Raw genomic sequence first — 18,938 nt, 5'->3', positions numbered from 1 at the left:
GCCAAATGTGGCTCCTTCTCTTCTGAGCATTGTAGTTCGCCAGCAGAGCATTTTACGTCCTAACATAGGGTATTTCCATACTTAGAAGAGATGGTGTTACAATTTTTTTTTTGGGGGGGGGGGGGGGGGCATTTTCTCCCATTACCCTTTGTAAAAATGGTAAATTTGGGGAAAAAACTTCACTTTAGTGAAAAAAATTTTTTTTCCATTTACACATCCGATTTTAACTAAAAGTTGTCAAACACCTGTGGGGTGTTAAGGCTAACTGGACACCTTGTTACATGCCTTAAGGGGTGTAGTCTCCAAAATGGTATGCCATGTGGGGTTTTCTGCTGTTCTGGCACCATAGGGGCTTCCTAAATGTGACATGCCCCCCAAAAACCAGTTCAGAAAAATTCACTCTCCAAAATCCCATTGTTGCTCCTTCCCTTCTGAGCCCTCTACTGCGCCCGCCGAACACTTGACATACACATTTCTCTTACTTGAGAAAAATTGGGTTACAAATTTTGGGGGCTTTTTCTCCTATTACCACTTGTAAAAATTCAAAAACTGGGTCTACAAGAACATGCGAGTGTAAAAAATGAAGATTTTGAATTTTCTCCTTCACTTTGCTGCTATTCCTGTGAAACACCTAAAGGGTTAACACACTTACTGAATGTCATTTTGGATACTTTGAGGGGTGCAGTTTTTATAATTGGGTCATTTGTGGGGTATTTCTAATATGAAGGCCCTTCAAATCCACTTTATAACTGAACTGGTCCCTGAAAAATTCCGATTTTGAAAATTTTGCGAAAAATTGGAAAATTGCTGCTGAACTTTGAAGCCCTCTGATGTCTTCCAAAAGTAAAAACATGTCAACTTTACGATGCAAACATAAAGTAGACATATTGTATATGTGAATCAATGTATAATTTATTTGGAATATCCATTTTCCTTATAAGCAGAGAGCTTCAAAGTTTAAAAAAATGCAAAATTTTCAATTTTTTCATCAAATTTTTGAATTTTTCACCAAGAAATGATACAAGTATCAACAAAATTTTACCAGTAACATAAAGTAGAATATGTCACGAAAAAACAATCTCGAAATCAGAATGAAAGGCATCCCAGTGTTATTAATGCTTGAAGTGACAGTGGTCAATGTTCAAAAAATGGCCGGGTCCTTAAGGTATATTTGGGCTGGGTCCTTAAGGGGTTAATGCAAGTCTATGGGAGGGGGCAGCAATCAGACATCTTATCCCCTATCCTTGGATAGGGGATAAGATGTCTAGGGGCAGAGTAACCCTTTAAAAGGGTGACCCCTGCCCTGCACTAACCTACACTTGCCCTTAAATCAAATCCTCAAATCCTGCTTGGTTGTTCAATGAGTGGCAGATCAGAACAAAGTAGCAAAATAGCAAATATATAAAAATGCCAGTGTAACCAAATTGATATATATGCCTACTAAAAGAAAAAAGGTGTAACTAGCACCCTATAATAGGGCTTACATAGAGTTCCTTGAAGCTTCTGCAGTACCTTTATATAAATATAATTTCCTATACATAGCTAAAGACTAGCTCCAGCTATGTGTGTCTGTGTGTGTGGACTTGTGTTAGCATGCTGGTGATAGTATGCAGATTCCTTCATATTTCCCTACTGGCTCGCAACTAACATCTGGCCACAGCATTTTTTGGCATACATATATGTGTGTGTATATATACACTGCTCAAAATAATAAAAGGAACGCTAAGATAGCACATCCTAGTAATGAATGAATGAACTAATCGTATGAAATACTTTCCTCTTTACATAGTTGAATGTGCTGACAACAAAATCACCAAAAATGATCAATGGAAATCAAATTTATCAATCCATGGAGGTCTGGATATGGAGTCACACTCAAAATCAAAGTGGAAAACCCCACTACAGGCTGATCCAACATTCATGTAATGTCCTTAAAACAAGTCAAAATGAGGCTCAATAGTGTGTGTGGCCTCCACGTGCCCGTATGACCTCCCTACAATGCCTGGGCATTCTCCTGATGAGGTGGTGGATGGTCTCCTGAGGGATGTCCTCCCCGACCTGTACTAAAGCATCTGCCAACTCCTGGACAGTCTGTGGTGCAACGTGGCGTTGGTTGAGACATGATGTCCCAGATGTGCTCAATCGGATTCAGGTCTGGGGAACGGGCAGATCAGTCCATAGCATCAATGCCTTCCTCTTGCAGGGACTACTGACACACTCCAGCCACATGAGATCTAGCATTGTCTTGTATTAGGAGGACCCCAGGGCCAACTGCACCAGCATATGGTCTCACAAGGGGTCTGAGGACCTCATCTCGGTACCTAATGGCAGTCAGGAAACCTCTGGCAAGGACATGAGTTGAATCAGTGTTGCTTCCTGAGTGGACAGTGTGATTTCACAGAAGTGTCATTGACTTGGAGTTACATTGTGTTGTTTGTGTTCCCTTTATTTTTTTAAACAGTGTATAAATTATACACACACGCTGTATGTGTGTATGTTCCAGCATCACGTCCAAACAGCTAAAGATATTAACAGGAAACTTGGCCACATGTTACTTCTATGTCAACAACAAACATAGGATAGGTAATTTAACCCTTACTCACCCCCATTTGTGAGTGTCAGGGTTGTTGTTTAAAGTCCCAAGCAAATCAATGGGAAATGTATGTTCTCACATAACTTCTGTACGGCTGGAGATATTTCAATACCTGGTACACATATTACAGGTCGAGATAGGTGGACGAGATAGGAGGATGGGATATCAGGACTGGATAGGAGGTCGGGATAGGAGGTCGAGATAGGAGGTCGAAATAGGATAACGGGAAGGGAGGACGGGATAGGAGGTCGACATAGGAGGTTGAGATATGAGGACAGGATAGGAGGTCGAGATATAGGAGAACGGGAAAGGAGGACGGGATAGGAGGACAGGATAGAAGGTCAAGATAGGAGAACAGGAAAGGAGGTTGGGATAGGAGGACGGGATAGGAGGTCGAGATAGGAGGACGGGATAGGAGGCCGATATAGGAGGTTGAGATAGGAGGTTGAGATATGAGGACGGGATAGGAGGTCGAGATATAGGAGAATGGGAAAGGAGGACGGGATAGGAGGTTGAGATAGGAGAATGGGATAGGAGGACAGGATAGGAGGTTGAGATAGGAGGTCGAGATATAGGAGAACGGGAAAGGAGGCTGGGATAGGAGGTCGGGATAGGAGGACGTGATAGGAGGACGGGATAGGAGGTCGAGATAGGAGATTGGCATATGAGAACAGGAAAGGAGGTCGGGATAGGAGGTCGAGATAGGAGGTCGGGGTATGAGAACGGGATATGGGATTGGGATATGACAACAATATATGAGGACGGGATATGAAGTGAAAAGCTTCCTCCTTTGTTGATTTTCCTCCCCAACAAGGATTAGGAAGGAAAAATCGGGCAATGCCGGGTACTCAGCTAGAATATATATGTATATATATATATATATACACCCTTCCAGTGAATATGGCTTCTTTTTGCCATTTTTTGACAGAACGCCAAGTGTGTTTCCAGCCATAGTATAGCTAGGTAGTAAGCCAGTAAGCAAAAGGCATGGTGTGAGTTGTAGTTTGGCAACAGCTGGAGGCACCCTGGTTGGGAAACAATGTAGTAAACTTGGAAAAGTCTCTGGAAGCCTTTATGACCTTTTTTTTAACAATAGTGCAAATTTCTGCGCAATCTACATTTGCACCAGTTTCGGATAATGGCTCTTTTCTATAAACTTGGCACAGTTTCCTTCTCCTTCCTACTCTACACTGACATGAATAAAACAAGTATTTAACCCCTTAAGGACCATTTTTGCACTTTAGTTTTTTTCCTCCTCACCTTCTACAAAATCATAACACTTTCAATTTTCCACCTACATACCCATATGAGGGCCTGTTTTTTTGCGCCACTAATTTTAATTTGTAATGACTTAAATAATTTAACCACAAAATCTGCGGCAAAACCAGAAAAAAAATATTTGTGGGGCAAAATTGAACCCCCCACCACCACCATTTTATAATTTGGGGGCTTCCGATTCTACGGAGTACTTTTTTCGGTAAATATGACACCTTCTCTTTGTTCTGTTGGTCCATACGATTGAAACGATACCCACTTTATATAGGTTTGATTTTGTTTTACTTCTGTTAAAAAATTATAACTTTTTGCACGAAAAATTGTTTGTATAAAAATGTCCTCTTCTGACCCCTATTATTTTCCCATATACAGGGATGTGGGAGGGCTCATCATATTTTACGCCGTGGTTTGTAGTTTTTATTGATTTATACAGTTTTTTAGGGTATACAAAGTGACCAAAAGTAATCAATTTTGGACTTGTGTTATTTTATGTATATGCCATTGACTGTACAGTTTAATTAACTTTATATTTTTATTGTTTGGACATTTGCGCACGTGGCGATACCATTTATGTTTATTTTTACTATGCTTACATATTTTTTATATGAAATTTGGAAAAAGGTGGGATTTCAACTTTTAATATGGAAGGAGTTAATGGGGGGGGCGCGATCCACCCCACTGGATCATCAGGGACTGTTTAAGGGTATTTGTTTTTGCGGGTTTTCCACTGCATATATGAAAGGGGACGGGCTCTTCTCGGTTGTCCGCAGTAGATTTTCCACGGAGGAGTTTACGCTGCAAAAAATCTGCCACAAGCCCCACAGAAGTCAGTAGGGACTGGGGTGGATTTTCCGCAGCGTAAATTCCGCCGTGGAAAATCTGCTACGGACAGCCGAGAAGAGCCCGCCCACTTTCAAATACGCAGCGGAAAACCTGCAAGAACAAATAGCGTGTGAACGCACCCGAAAGGTCCCTGTAGACACAGTTGTCAGCTTTGACAGCAGCAGCAATCTAAAGGGTTAATAGCCAACAGATCGTATTAAAGGGGTACTCCACTGCCCCAGTGTCTGGAACATTTAGCTCCAAATGCTGGGTACGGGCTGTGGGGGGTCGTGACATCACACCACGCTGGGGCAGTGGAGTACCCCTTTAAGGGGGCAGAAACGTAGTGTGATCGTATCCTAAACCTATCATGATTTTTTTTCCCCCCAAAACAGCACCACACCGCTCTATTATAACTTGCCTCCATTCAGTTCAATGGAACTGAGCCACAATACCACACACAACCTGAAGACAGGTGTGGTGCTGTTTTTGGAAATAATAAATAAAAAGTTCTGTTTTCCTATTCCTGGATAATTCTTTTTTACTTCAGCCCAGTGCACTGGAGTCCTTAGGCGGCCGCCGCCTGCAGCGCCCCCTACACCTGCCCTCACCTATGCTGCGACCTCTGCCGTGTCCCTCACAGCCTGAACCGCCAGCGCACAGGACTCCAGTCACACACAGCAGAAACTACTCGGCCAAGAATCCGCTCCCTGCCGAGAGTGGTCAAACCTGTTGTGCAGAGATACAGGTATATGAGCTCGGCTGCCACGCCCGGCTCCCCGGGGTGCTGGGGGAGGGGAGAGGCGCGGAGAGAAGAGAGGCCGGGCTTATTACTGTGGGGCTCCATGACTGGGGCACAAGACGCACAAACTGCTTGGGGAAAGGGTTCTAACTAAACGCGGATAGTTCCTTCCTTGTGTGGAAACTGAGGAGACCTTCAGCCGCCGACAGGTGAGAGGTCTCTCCTGCTCTTACTCCATTGATTGGAACTTTGTGTGTCTTGTGGAACTACAAGCACCAGCATTCCGTGTGGTCGGATTTATAGGGTGTAAGGGGGGGGGTCATAGTTGTGTATTTATTACAATTTATAAATATTTGTTTTGTCTCCTATTTTTGGATACATTATATATATATATATATATATATATATATATATATATATATATTCATTCACACACTATTAATATTAATTATACTTGTTAAGCTCTTGTTTACATTACTGACTGTATTTTTTTTTTTTTTTTTTTATGGTGTGTGTTGTGTTTTTTTTTTTTTTTTCCTGCTTGTATATGAAATGATCCCAGTGGGGACAAATCCCTATTTTTAGGGAGAGACCCCCCCATAGCCCTATTGTTTGTTTGGTGCTTGCCATAGAAGTCTTCTGATGGTTCCTAACCCTACAACAGTGGTCTTTAAACTGTGTGGTGCAAAACTACAACTCCCAGCATGCCCGGACAGCCGTTGGCTGTCCGGGCATGCTGGGAGTTGTAGTTTTGCACCAGCTGGAGGTTCACAGTTTGGAGACCACTGCCATACAATGAAACTCCTACAAGATTGCACCAGCATTGAGGGTTCTCTAGGCTTCTTTAATGTGTCTTACATACAAATATTAACAGTAGATCAGTAAAAATTCTGGAGTTTATTTCATGGAACCTCTATGGAGTCCCTAAGGTTCTGTGTTCACCCCCCCACCCTAAAACGTGCTTTTGGGGGGCAAGAATGGGATGGAGATGCAGCAATATCTGCAATAAATGCAGAAATTTCACAAAATGTTACTTAGGCTAAGTTGTCACTTATTTTTAATTTTTTTTTCTGCCAGTTTTTGAGCCAAAGTCAGAAGTGGATCCATAAGGGAGGAGAAGTGTAAGTCCTTCCTTTATATGTCCTATTCCTTATAAATACACTTCTGGCTTTGGCTCAAACTGCACTGGCAGTATTCCAAAAATTTCCACAAAAACAAATGGAAACTTCGCCTTAGGGGGAATGGAACAGATGGAGTTGCTTTGTCTCGCTCACCACCTGCCTGATGGTCTCTCAGGAGTGTGGCTATGTTTGAGGTTTGGTAAAACTGGTCTTGTGACGGCCATGTTGTTTTCTTGAAGTGGTCACTTGACGTCTCTTAGGTCCCTTTCACACTACAGGTGTTGTCCTGTAAAAAAATAAATAAATAAATAAAAAACCCTCCGTTATTACTCAAAAAATTCTGAAAACGTTACAATGGATTTAAAAAAAATTCCTTTTGCATCAGGCATGTCAGCAAGCGCAATTTTTTTTGGTCCGGCAAAAAAAAAAAGGTGAAAAACCGGACGTTAAAATTGAAGTCTATGGGAACCGGATGTTCAAAATAAACATACGTTATTGTCAGGTTTTTTAACATCTGTTTTTTGTACTGGGGTTAAAAACCTGATTTAAAAAAAAAAAATGTAAGCATCAGAATAAAGTAAGAATTTTCCTTTACAGACCGCGGCGAATGCGAGTAAAAGCACCCGCATTTACTGCACATTCTCCTCTATGCAATGGTAGCTGCACCTCCCTACCTGTACGGTGGTGACAGTTGCACTTTAACCTTCTGATTTCGCTGGCATCAGCCACAATGAAAAAGTTGCCTCAACATGGAATGAGTTTGTGGCTTGTTTATGGGACGATGCACCTTTTTTTTTTTTTTTTTTTTTTTTTTTTTTTTACCTTTCGCCAAAAGGCGAAAATAATAAATATCGTCCACCGCTTCAGAAAGTGCCCACAGCTAGATTTCACAGTCGGCATTAAAAAAAGAGCATATATCAAAAAGGCGCAACAACACTGTGCCCTGATGCGCCTTTTTTGCAGCCATAAAATCGGCATAAACGCAATAGTATCCACGGCAAATAGCTGGGAGGAAAAAAGTGCGCCAAGTGGCATAAACTTGCAATGTAAGTTATGGGATTGTCTTGGTCAGCTGCATATTTCTTCCCACTTGTTCTAAAAATTGGTCACGGTCTGAATACTCAGACCCTGACTGATCAAAAATATTTTTTTCTTTTTAAAAAATATTTTTTTTAAGCAACAGGCACACCTTTTAAGGACAGCCAACACTGCATAGAAAAAGTGTCCACTTGCCATTTTGTAGGCTTTCTCACATAGAGACAAGTGAAAAGGGTTTCTTGTCATAATGCCTCCACTGGTCCACTGTCACATAGGTGAAACTGTTCTTGCTAGGTATTCACAATGAGGGACATTTATCACTGTTTGCTTATGAATTCCTTTTTTTTAGTAATTTTTTCCTTACTTTTTTTTTTTTGCTTATGTGTGACTTATTTATCAACTGGTTTCAGCCTCTTGATAATTCTCTTTCACGTAAGCAATTTTTCCTTTTTTACTTTGGTAGTAGCTTTTTCTGCTCCATGTTTGAGCTGGAGTAAATTTAGTCCATTTTTAACCCTGTTTTTAGTCCATTTTAAACCCTTTTTTTTTGCGCAGTTGCGACTGTCGCAGTTAATAAATACTTGACTACCCGTAGTCCATTTTAAAATTATTACTACGTAGTTAATTTTTGGAAAACTTGCTTTTCTCGCTTTCCAGTCAAAATGTCGCACGAAAAATCGCGTAGTTGTAGTTGCGACAATTTTGCAACAATTATAGTAAAGAAAACCTGAGTAAACCCGTTGATGTCCATAAATATGTGCATCTACCCTATCTACATTGCAGTGAAACTCCACAACCAATATTGGCATGCTGCAGATCTGGAAATTTGCACCATAGTTCAATTTCTATGTAGAAAAAACACTTTCACAGCATGTGAACGATAGGCTGCTTCCATACTGCCCTGTGCTTAAACGGCCGATAAGCTCCCCCCCCCCAGCCTTTAACAGACGTTATCGGTAAGGGGCACAACGGGCAATAACGCCTCCCATTTACTATAATTGGATTCTTCGGGTCCCATTATTTTGTAGTGGGAGAAAAAAACGAAACAAGCATGGATTTTTCTCCCGCTATTCCCCCTGGGCTCCCCTGATGGCCGTAACACTGCCGTGTGCTTACAACAGTGGGAAAGAAGCCATACTTGTTCAGATCTCCACAAGGCTTGTACAGTCAAATGCTTTTTTTTTCTTACCACTACAGTAAGGATGGCAAAAGGATTTCTCCCTGTTCAGAGATACTCTACATGTGCACAGGCAGCGAAGTAACAAATCTCAGCTGGAAATATAGGCTGTAGCCCCCACCCCTAGACCATGCTTCCTTGAGATAGGAATAGCAGAAGAGATAATGATTTGTAAATGCTGCTCTACTGCATTATGTCAATGAACAACTGATTTAGGCCCCGTTTCCCTAGAGCGCTGTAAAAAAGCTAAGAAAAACTGATTGAAGAACTGATCTCATTTATGTAAACAGGACAGTTTACATTCATCCAGTGTCTCAAGTTGGATGCCATATGGTGGAACACACTGCATGGGCATCGGACAATGAAATTAATCTTTCTTGGTTGCCCCTGTCCCCTGCGATCAGACATCTTATCCCCTAGGTATAGGAAGAAGGTATAGGAAGGTGTTTTGGCCCATATTACTCATTCCAGCATACATACATTTAAAAAAAATAAAAATAAAAAAAAGGTGGTATTCCGGGATCTAAGCTTTCATCCCCCATCCAGAGAATAAGGGATAAAATGTGTGCTTGCGGGGGGCCCTCCACTGGGACCCCCGCGATCTCCATGCAGCACCCACATTGTATGTGGGGCTGCGTCTCCAGTGTCGGAAACTTCTGAGTTTCCAAGACTGGAGATGTGACATGACACCACACCACGCCCCCTCCATTCATGTCTGTGGAAGGGGGTGTGACAGGCTATACCCCCCTCCCATAGACATGAATGGAGGGGGCGTGGTGTGAGGTCACGGAGGGGACGGGGTATGGCGGGGAGGGGGTTTGACGGAGGGAACGGGCTAGCGCCGCAGTGCCGCATGGCACTAACTTATAGTTTATCCACACAGGGTTCTTCCAGCATGCCCTCACAGCCAATAGATGTCAGGGCAAGCTGGGAGTTGTAGTAGTGAAACAGCTGGAGGCACCCTGTGTAGATAAACTAAGGGTGGAAGTCGTCCCCCCCCCCCCAAGCAGGCATCAGTGACGTCGCGCCTGGTGGGGAAGTCTGCCTGGTAGTGAGCACACTACCAGGCAGAAAAAAAGTTATTTATAATATAGTAAAAATAAAAAATTAAAAGAAGGGAGGGGGTTAGGGATGGATTGGCAATAGGCAGGGACAGAAAAAAAAATAGGATGGTAGGAGCTACTCTTTAAGTCAACATGGCTTTATCTGTCGGGGGAGAGACACCTTACACATTACATTTGTCCAGTCCCAGCAGTCACACTGCCTTTCCATTAACTGTCTGTGGAACTACCAATCTGATGGGAGACTTATGTGCCTCATTTTGATTGTAGTCACCCCCAGCCCCCTTGCAATTATACACTATTACCTTTATAAAAGGGTAGAATATCCTATCCACATGATGACTACCTGTAAGTGGCAATAATAGAATGAATTTTCAATGACTGGAGTTAGTAATCTTTTTACCACAGACATAATGATTTATTTTGCGAATCATTGGCCCTCATTTACTAAGAGCGTAGGCTTTTTGTTTTGTTGTTTTTCAAATGCTGTTTTATTTTTTTTCTCCTTCCTTTCTCCCTCCTTCATTTATTATTTTGTTGGTAACTAGGGAAATTTTGTCCCACGTGCGTTGCAGTGTAATTTAATATATAATTGTCAATTTGTTTGTCTTTTTAAATAAAAGAAATTTTAGGTTAAAAATAAATATTATAAATAAATATAACATTTTATAAATTAACCTACAAAATATTGTAATAAGAGCCATTCCCAATGCATGCAATAGACAAATCCTAAAAAACCTACTTGGAAAGGCATTAGTAAATGAGGGTCATTGTCTAGGATCCTACATATTTGGGTAGTAGATTTATTAAAATCTGTGCAGAGGAAAAGTTGACCAGTTGCCCATAACAACCAATTATGTTGCTTCTTTTTTTTTTTTTTTCCTCTAAAATAAAAGAAGCGATCGGATTGGTAATAGATAACTGGTCAGCTTCTCCTCCGCACAAGTTTTCATAAATCTCCACCATTGTTTCCAGCTATCGCAGTTGAAATATACTGGTGTCTCAGTATACAGAAGCTCAAACTGCTTTAAATGGACCTTGTACTGAACGTCCTGTAGTGAGAGCCTCTTACTAAACTTACACAATAGAAACTCTTGGCAGCTTGTAATAGGGATTTTATGACCCCAGTAAAGTTTACAAGTCACATGTACCTGCTTTTTTTTTTTTTTTTTTTTTTTTTTTTTTTTTTTTTTTTTTCAAATGTAAACTTGTTTTTCATGAAACCCTTTCTGAGATTGTGTTTCTAGCTTTTTAAACCTTCCAATAGAGTTGTCAATGTAAAAATTCCAGAGTTTGTGGCCAAGTACTGGAATTTCTTTTGGGTGGTAATCCCATTGATCTCATGATGGTGTATGGGGGGAGATGAGGACTTATCACTGTGAGCTGGCTGACAAATACAGCATGGTACAGCCTTAATGTACGATAAAATATTATTTTGCCTCTCTGTAGCAAAATTGTGAATTTACAAGTAACAATGTCAGACTGAAAGTTGGCTCAGAAAAGTATTTGATGGAGGAAAACTCCCTGCAAGGTGGCCTCTCCTTCTTCCTCCAAGGATAATATTCACATAGCTCTTTAGAGACTTGGCTCCGGTGATCACAGCAGGATCCTTGGTGTGTTCCTTTAGCAAAATACAGCCAAAGAATGTCATGTGTGCAGCTTAATATTTCTTTATGAAACTATTTATAGACCTATTGTCTTATATCTGACCATGAGGAGGTTTAAAGCAAAGTGTTAATCACCTATATGTTATCTTTCAACCAGAACTTCTAGATTTTTTTTTTTATTAGTTATGTCTGTTTTCAGCTTTGTAGCTTCTTGATTTAGTTTGTCGTAAAGTTGTTTCTACTAAATCTGACTACTGTATGTAGAAGAATATGCTTGCTGCGCCTGCTCAGTCTCCTTTACATCCCAGTCTTCAAAACATATAAGCATTGCATGCATCAATAAAGCAATGCAGTATTTAAAGGGGTACTCCCCTGGAAAACTTTATTTTTATTCTTATTTTTTATTATTATTATTTTTTTTTTAAATCAACTGATGTCAGAAAGTTACAGATTTGTATGTTAGTTCTATTTAAAAATCTTAATCCATCTAGTACTTATCAGCTTCTATTTGCTCCACAGGAAGTTATTTTCTTTTTGAATTTCCTTTTCAGTCTGACCACAGTGCTCCCTGCTGACATTTCTGTCCATTTTAGGAACTGTCCTGAGCAGGAGAGGTTTGCTATGGGGATTTGCTCCTACTCTGGATAGTTCCTAAAATGGACAGAGATGTCAGCAGAGAGCACTGTGGTCAGACAGAAAGGAAATTAAAAAAAATAACTTCCCATGGAGCAAATAGAAGCTGATAAGTACTAGGGGTGTGAATCGCCAAGAATTTGGCGATTCGATTCGAATCGCGATACCAGTGTGGCGATTCGATATATCCCGATATATCGCGATACCGTCTAGGTGACGATACATCGCGATATATCCCGATACATCGCCCACCTGGGAGCATTCATAGATCCCAATAGACGCCGCTGTCAGCTTTGACAGCGGCGATCTAGTACTCCGGTGCTCACTTTTCTCATGTTATCCCGTCCGGGCTGCAAAATTAAAATAAAACGCACTTTATCTTACCTGCCAACGAGCCCCCGGAGCTCCGGTACAGGTGTTGGGTCCCCGGGCTGTATTCTTCTTACTTCCTGTTAGTCCGGCACGTCACATGGAGCTTCAGCCTATCACCAGCGGAGGCGGGACATCGCTGCGGCCAGTGATAGGCTGAAGCTCCATGTGACGTGCCGGACTAACAGGAAGTAAGAAGAATACAGCCCGGGGACCCAACACCTGTACCGGCGCTCCGGGGGCTCGTTGGCAGGTAAGATAAAGTGCGTTTTATTTTATTTTGCAGCCCGGACGGGATAACATGAGAAAAGTGTGCACCGGATACTCCTTTAATAGCCAGCCGCGGCGATTGCCGCATGCTGGCTATTAGCGGCGGCCCCCGGCTACTGAAATCAGCCGGGGGTCGCATAGTACGGAGTGGGCACGAGTCGGAGCCCGCTCCATACACCCAGAGCGCCACCGTGTCAGATCCGGCCTGCCCGGCTCCACAAATGTGGAACTTTTATCTCCTGATGCCCAGGACATGACATGCTGTTCCAGGCGTCCGCAGATAAAAATTCCACATCCCTAAAAGAATCGATTCAAAAATATTTTGAATCGATTCTGTATCGGCAAATGAAAAAATCGCGATTATCGCGAGAATCGATTTTTTTCTTACATCCCTAATAAGTACTATAAGGATTAAGATTTTTAAATAGAAGTCATTTACAAATCTGTTTTAACTTTCTGGCACCAGTTGATTTAACAACAAAAGTGTTCCAGGGGAGTACTCCTTTAACCCCTTAAGGACTCAGCCCATTTTGGCCTTAAGGACTCAGACAATTTAATTTTTACGTTTTCATTTTTTCCTCCTCGCCTTGTAAAAATCATAACTCTTTTATATTTTCATCCACAGACTAGTATGAGGGCTTGATTTTTGCGCAACCAGTTGTCCTTTGTAATGACATAACTCATTATATCATAAAATGTATGGCGCAAACAAAAAACACTATTTTTGTGGGGAAATTAAAAAGAAAAACGCAATTTTGCTAATTTGGGAAGGTTTCGTTTTCACGCCGTACAATTTACGGTAAAAATGATGTGTGTTCTTTATTCTGAGGGTCAATACAATTAAAATGATACCCATTATTACCTACTTTTATATTATTGTTGTGCTTAAAAAAAAAAATCACAAACTTTTTAACCAAATTAGTACGTTTATAATCCCTTTATCTTGATGACCTATAACTTTTTTTCTTTTTCCATATAAGCGGCGGTGTGAGGGCTCATTTTTTGCGCCATGATCTGTACTTTTTTTTGATACCACATTTGCATATAAAAAACTTTGAATACATTTTTTATAATTTTTTTGAAAAAAAATTTATTAAAAAGTAGCAATTTTGGACTTTTTTTTTTTTACGTTCACGCCATTCACCGTACGGGATCATTAACATTTTATTTTAATAGTTCGGACATTTACGCACGCGGCGATACCAAATATGTCTATAAAAAATTTTTTTTACGCTTTTTGGGGGTAAAATAGGAAAAAACGGACGTTTTACTTATTGGGGGAGGGGATTTTTCACTTTTTTTTTTTTTTTTTTTTTTTTTTTTACTTTTACATTTTTTTAACATTTTTTTTTTTTTTTACACTTGAATAGTCCCCATAGGGGACTATTCATAGCAATACCGTGATTGCTAATACTGATCTGTTCTATGTATAGGACATAGCCAATAACACTGATCTGTTCTATCTTCTGTTCTGGTCTGCTCGATCACAGACCAGAGCAGGAGATGCCGGAAGCAGGAAGGTGAGGGGACCTCTGTGCGGCGTTTTGAATGATCGGATCCCCGCAGCAGCGCTGTGGGTGATCCGATCGTTCATTTAAATCGCGCACTGCCGCAGATGCCGGGATTTGTATTGATCCCGGCACCTGAGGGGTTAATGGAGGACGCCCGCGAGATCGCGGGCGTCGGCCATTGCCGGCGGGTCCCTGGCTGCGATCAGCAGCCGGGATCAGCCGCGCATGACACGGGCATCGCTCCGATGCCCGCGGTTATGCACAGGACGTAAATGTACGCCCTGGTGCGTTAAGTACCACCGCACCAGGACGTACATTTACGTCCTGCGTCCTTAAGGGGTTAAGGACCAGGCCAATTTTCACTGTAGGACCAGAGCGTTTTTTGCACATCTGACCACTGTCACTTTAAGCATTAATAACTCTGGGATGCTTTTACCTTTCATCCTGATTCCGAGATTTGTTTTTCGTGACATATTCTACTTTGTTAGTGGTAAAATTTTGTCGACACTTGCATAATTTCTTGATGAATTTGATGAAAAAATAGAAAATGTTAAAAAAAATTTTTTAATTTTGAAGCTCTCTGCTTTTAAGGAAAATAGACATTCCAAATAAATTATATATTGATTCACAAATACAATATGTCTACTTTGTTTGCATCATAAAGCCGACATGTTTTTACTTTTGGAAGACATCAGAGGGCTTCAAAGTTCAGCAGCAATTTTCCAATTTTTCACAATATTTTCAAAATCAGAATTCTTCAGGGACCAGTTCTGTTTTGAAGTGGATTTGAAGGGCCTTCATATTAGAAATGCCCCATAAATGACGCCAATATAGAAACTGCACTCCTCAAAGTAGTCAAAATGACATTCAGTGTGTTAACCCTTTTAGGTGTTTCACAGGAATAGCAGCAAAGTGAAGGAGAAAATTCTAAATATTCATTTTTTTTGCACTTGCATGTTCTTGTAGACCCAGTTTTTTAATTTTTACAAGGGGTAAAAGGAGAAAAATCCTCTCAAAATTTGTAACCCAATTTCTCTTGAGTAAGGAAACTCCTCATATGTGTATGTCAAGTGTTCGGCGGGCTCAGTAGAGGGCTCAGAAGGGAAGGAGCGACAATGGAATTTTGGAGAGTGAGTTTTTCTGAAATGTTTTTTGGGGGGCATGTCACATTTAGAAAACCACCAGCTGTCTGGCCATACTGGGAGTTGTAGTCTTGCAACATTTAGAGGGCTACAGTTTAGAGACCACTGTATAGTGGTCTCAAACTGTAGCCCTCCAGATGTTGCTAGACCACTCGCCGGCTTCCGTAGGATCCAGGGAGCCAGATCGCCGTCCTCTGCTGCCACCGATCCCCACCGCTGATCGTCACCTCCGCTGTGGTAAGTGGACTTCGGTGCCGGTCCCCTTCGGTTTCCCCGTTCTGCCCCGCCTATTGTGGGTGGGCAGAACGGGGAAACCGAAAGTTAAAGGGGTATTCCGGGAAAAAACTTTTTTTTTTTTTATATATCAACTGGCTCCAGAAAGTTAAACAGATTTGTAAATTACTTCTATTAAAAAAATCTTAATCCTTTCAGTACTTATGAACTTCTGAAGTTAAGGTTGTTCTTTTCTGTCTAAGTGCTCTCTGATGACACCTGTCTAGGGGAAACACCCAGTTTAGAAGCAAATCCCCTTAGCAAACCTCTTCTAAACTGGGCGTTTCCCCGAGACAGGTGTCATCAGAGAGCACTTAGACAGAAAAGAACAACCTTAACTTCAGAAGCTCATAAGTACTGAAAGGATTAAGATTTTTTTAATAGAAGTAATTTACAAATCTGTTTAACTTTCTGGAGCCAGTTTATAGATATAAAATTTTTTTTTCCCTGGAATACCCCTTTAACCCCACCCCTGATCTGCTATTGGTCATCGCTTATAGACGACCAATCGCAGGGATAGGAGGGGTGGCACCCCTGCCACCTCACTACTATCCCTTCAGGGGGATCGTGGGTGTCTTGGACTACCCCGATCCCCCTTATATTCCGGGTCACCATAGACCCGTATGACCCAGAATCGTGCAAATCGCCCGTGCGATCGCCGACATGGGGGGGGGGGGTACATGATGACCCCCCCTGGGCACTTGCGTGTAGTGACTGCTGATCGATATAAGTAATCACCCATGTCCGGTCCCCGCCCGGCCCGCAGCAGGGACCGAAATTCCCACGGCCGTAACTTGGTCCTTAACTACCAGGGAGCTTAGACGTACGCGCACGTCCATGGTCCTTAAGGGGTTAATGGAGGTCTTGTGTTCTTAACTCAGCACATATGCATAAGACTAGGTTAATATTTGCAGCAGAGCTATGTCACAGATTCCTTTTTAGGGCCAGAACACTGAGTGTTTTTGTTGTCGAGTTATTTGAACAGGTTCTGCGACTGAGGCCCCAAACTGAGACTCCGATATAGTTGTGAATATAGCCTTAAAGCCTTACCAGTCCAAAGAAGTTGCCTACTTATGTAAGCAGCTGGGGTTTAATGTGGCTACCTGGATATTATCTGCATACCTGCCTAAAGACCATTCTGGACTGCTAAAGAAAACATTGGGGGAGATTTATCAAAGCCTGACGAGAGAGAGGTACAGTTGCCTATAGGAACCAATGAGACTGCTTCTTGAATTTTTAAAGAGGCCTGTGAAAAATAAAAGCAATCTGGTTGCTATGGGCAACTGCAACATTCTTCCTCTACACAGGTTTTGATAAATTTCCCCCATAATCTTTTGCCTATTTACCCTAAGCGTTGAATCCAAGCATAATCCTAGGTAATAGGAGTTTACCCCACCAAAAGAGGCACCATCATTTCTTACCTGGAAAGAGGAGGCATCAGCAGGGAGAACATTTTTAAAAGCTTTGGCCAAATTTGAAGCACTTCCTCTGCATTGTCATAGTTCCTACTACAGTGGTTTCCCTTCTGAACAGGAGACTGGGATCCTTTATCTCCAATCACCGGCAGCCATATCACCTGCTCAGTAGAGTCTGCTGTACTGTACAAACTTTTTTATGTTTATGTATTAACTGGCTCCAGAAAGTTAAACAGATTTGTAAATTACTTCTATTAAAAAATCTTTATCCTTTCAGTACTTATGAGCTGCTGAAGTTGAGTTGTTCTTTTCTGTGTAAGTGCTCTCTGGTAACACTTGTCTCGGGAACTGTCCAGAGTAGAAGAAAATCCCCATAGCAAACCTATTCTACTTTTGTGCAGTTCCCGAGACAAGCAGAGAGCACTGTTGCCAGACAGAAAAGAATAACTCATCTTCAGCAGCTGATAATTATTGGAAGGATTAAGATTTTTTTAATATAAGTAATTTACAAATCTGTTTAACTTTCTGGAGCCAGTTGATATACATTTTTTTTTTTTCTGGCATACCCCTTTAATAATCCTAACAAGCTGAGAAGAGGTTGACTCCTTAGCTACACTGCCATGTTATGTTAGTACCTATATGCAGTTGTAGGGAAAAAATTTAGACGATTAGATTTTCTTGCCTTGTCCTTAGCACTTCCAAAAGACTCTGGTTAATCTAACAATACCTTGCAGCTTTCTAAATGCTGTTTGGGCGCCTACATAGTATTAGACTGGGTTCACACACTAAAATTTAAACAAAAAAAAAATACTTTAAAATGGGTATAAACATTGGTTCAATGTAGGATTTATAACTATTTTGCAGCAATTTATATACTGTTTTAACATAGCTGTAATGTAATGGCTTATCAGTGAATATAGGTGGATGGAGATACAGGTTATTGACATTGTGTGTGCTTTTCTTGTAGTCTGTTGCTAGCGTGTTCTTGTTCGGTGAAGGCCACACCTTTTTTTTGTTTTTAAATGCCTTGTTTTCATTTAGCATTTCATTAAATATGTGGAAAATAACAATAACATTCTGTAAGCCTTTAATAATGTTTTAGTTAAATCCCATGAAATTTTACTTAATTTGGAAAATTAAAATGGCTTTTTATTACAACCCGGATTCAGTCTGAAGGTACGGTCTAATTTTGGAGAGGTAGTAATTTCCAAGTCACAAGGAGCTTATACTTATTACTTGGAACAATAGTGGTGCTGTGTGTTTATAACATTGTTAGACTTATCATTTGTTTCTAAATACTACACAGAGATCGCAGCATACTAAGGCCATTGTTGGCCATACACTGAAAAACAAAGTTAAGTAGACCTTTCAGATTGTCCTTAGGATAAGAACACGTTACTTTTTGTTCCTCTATTTTTCATCATTGAGCCTCCTGAATATCCTGTATGTTTAATTGAACCTGTATTTAATAGCCAATATGTTTAAGGTGCAGGGGATGAGCATAAAGCTTCCTATGCAGAGTGTCCATTTTCTTTGTGAAGACAACCCCCATAGGCCACTTCTTAATGCAGCTTTGTGGGGGTCTTCTCGAAGAGGTTTTACCTTATTTCTATGCTGCAGTCTCATCACAGGTCATACAAGTAATTTTTCTTCCTATTGCTGACTATGCGTCCAAAATGGGGTTGTGTATTTCATAAAATGAGCGTTGTTTGCACTGTAGAACCCTGAAACCCCCAAGTATAGAAAAAGAGGGGGGGGGGAATAGTTTAAAAATGTAATTTCTTGCTGTATCTAAATCATACTGGTTCTGGGCACACAATGGGAACAGATAAAGGCAATGATTGCATGTCTCCACCCACTATCCTGAAGTTATAAACCTCCTGCACTTT

The 18,938-nt window shown here is 41.1% G+C and overlaps 1 protein-coding gene across 5 annotated transcripts in view; it reads left to right on the top strand.

The window, feature by feature from the left end:
- OCLN (occludin) overlaps positions 1 to 18,938 on the top strand; it is a 51,428-nt gene that overhangs the window by 9,776 nt on the left and 22,714 nt on the right. The window contains exon 1 of one of the 5 annotated variants that reach the window (XM_056539586.1): positions 5,346 to 5,438. The exons of 1 other annotated variant lie outside the window; for it this stretch is intronic. The gene's annotated coding sequence lies outside the window, so the exon portion shown is untranslated. 3 more of the 5 variants (XM_056539562.1, XM_056539572.1, XM_056539581.1) reach the window with 3 other exon arrangements.

The sequence above is a fragment of the Hyla sarda genome, chromosome 1 (genome assembly GCF_029499605.1).
Source record: "Hyla sarda isolate aHylSar1 chromosome 1, aHylSar1.hap1, whole genome shotgun sequence".
In the NCBI taxonomy this organism is placed as follows: Eukaryota; Metazoa; Chordata; class Amphibia; order Anura; family Hylidae; genus Hyla; species Hyla sarda.
The sequence above is the reverse complement of the archived record's forward strand: the minus strand, read 5'-3'. Positions and strand labels throughout refer to the sequence as shown.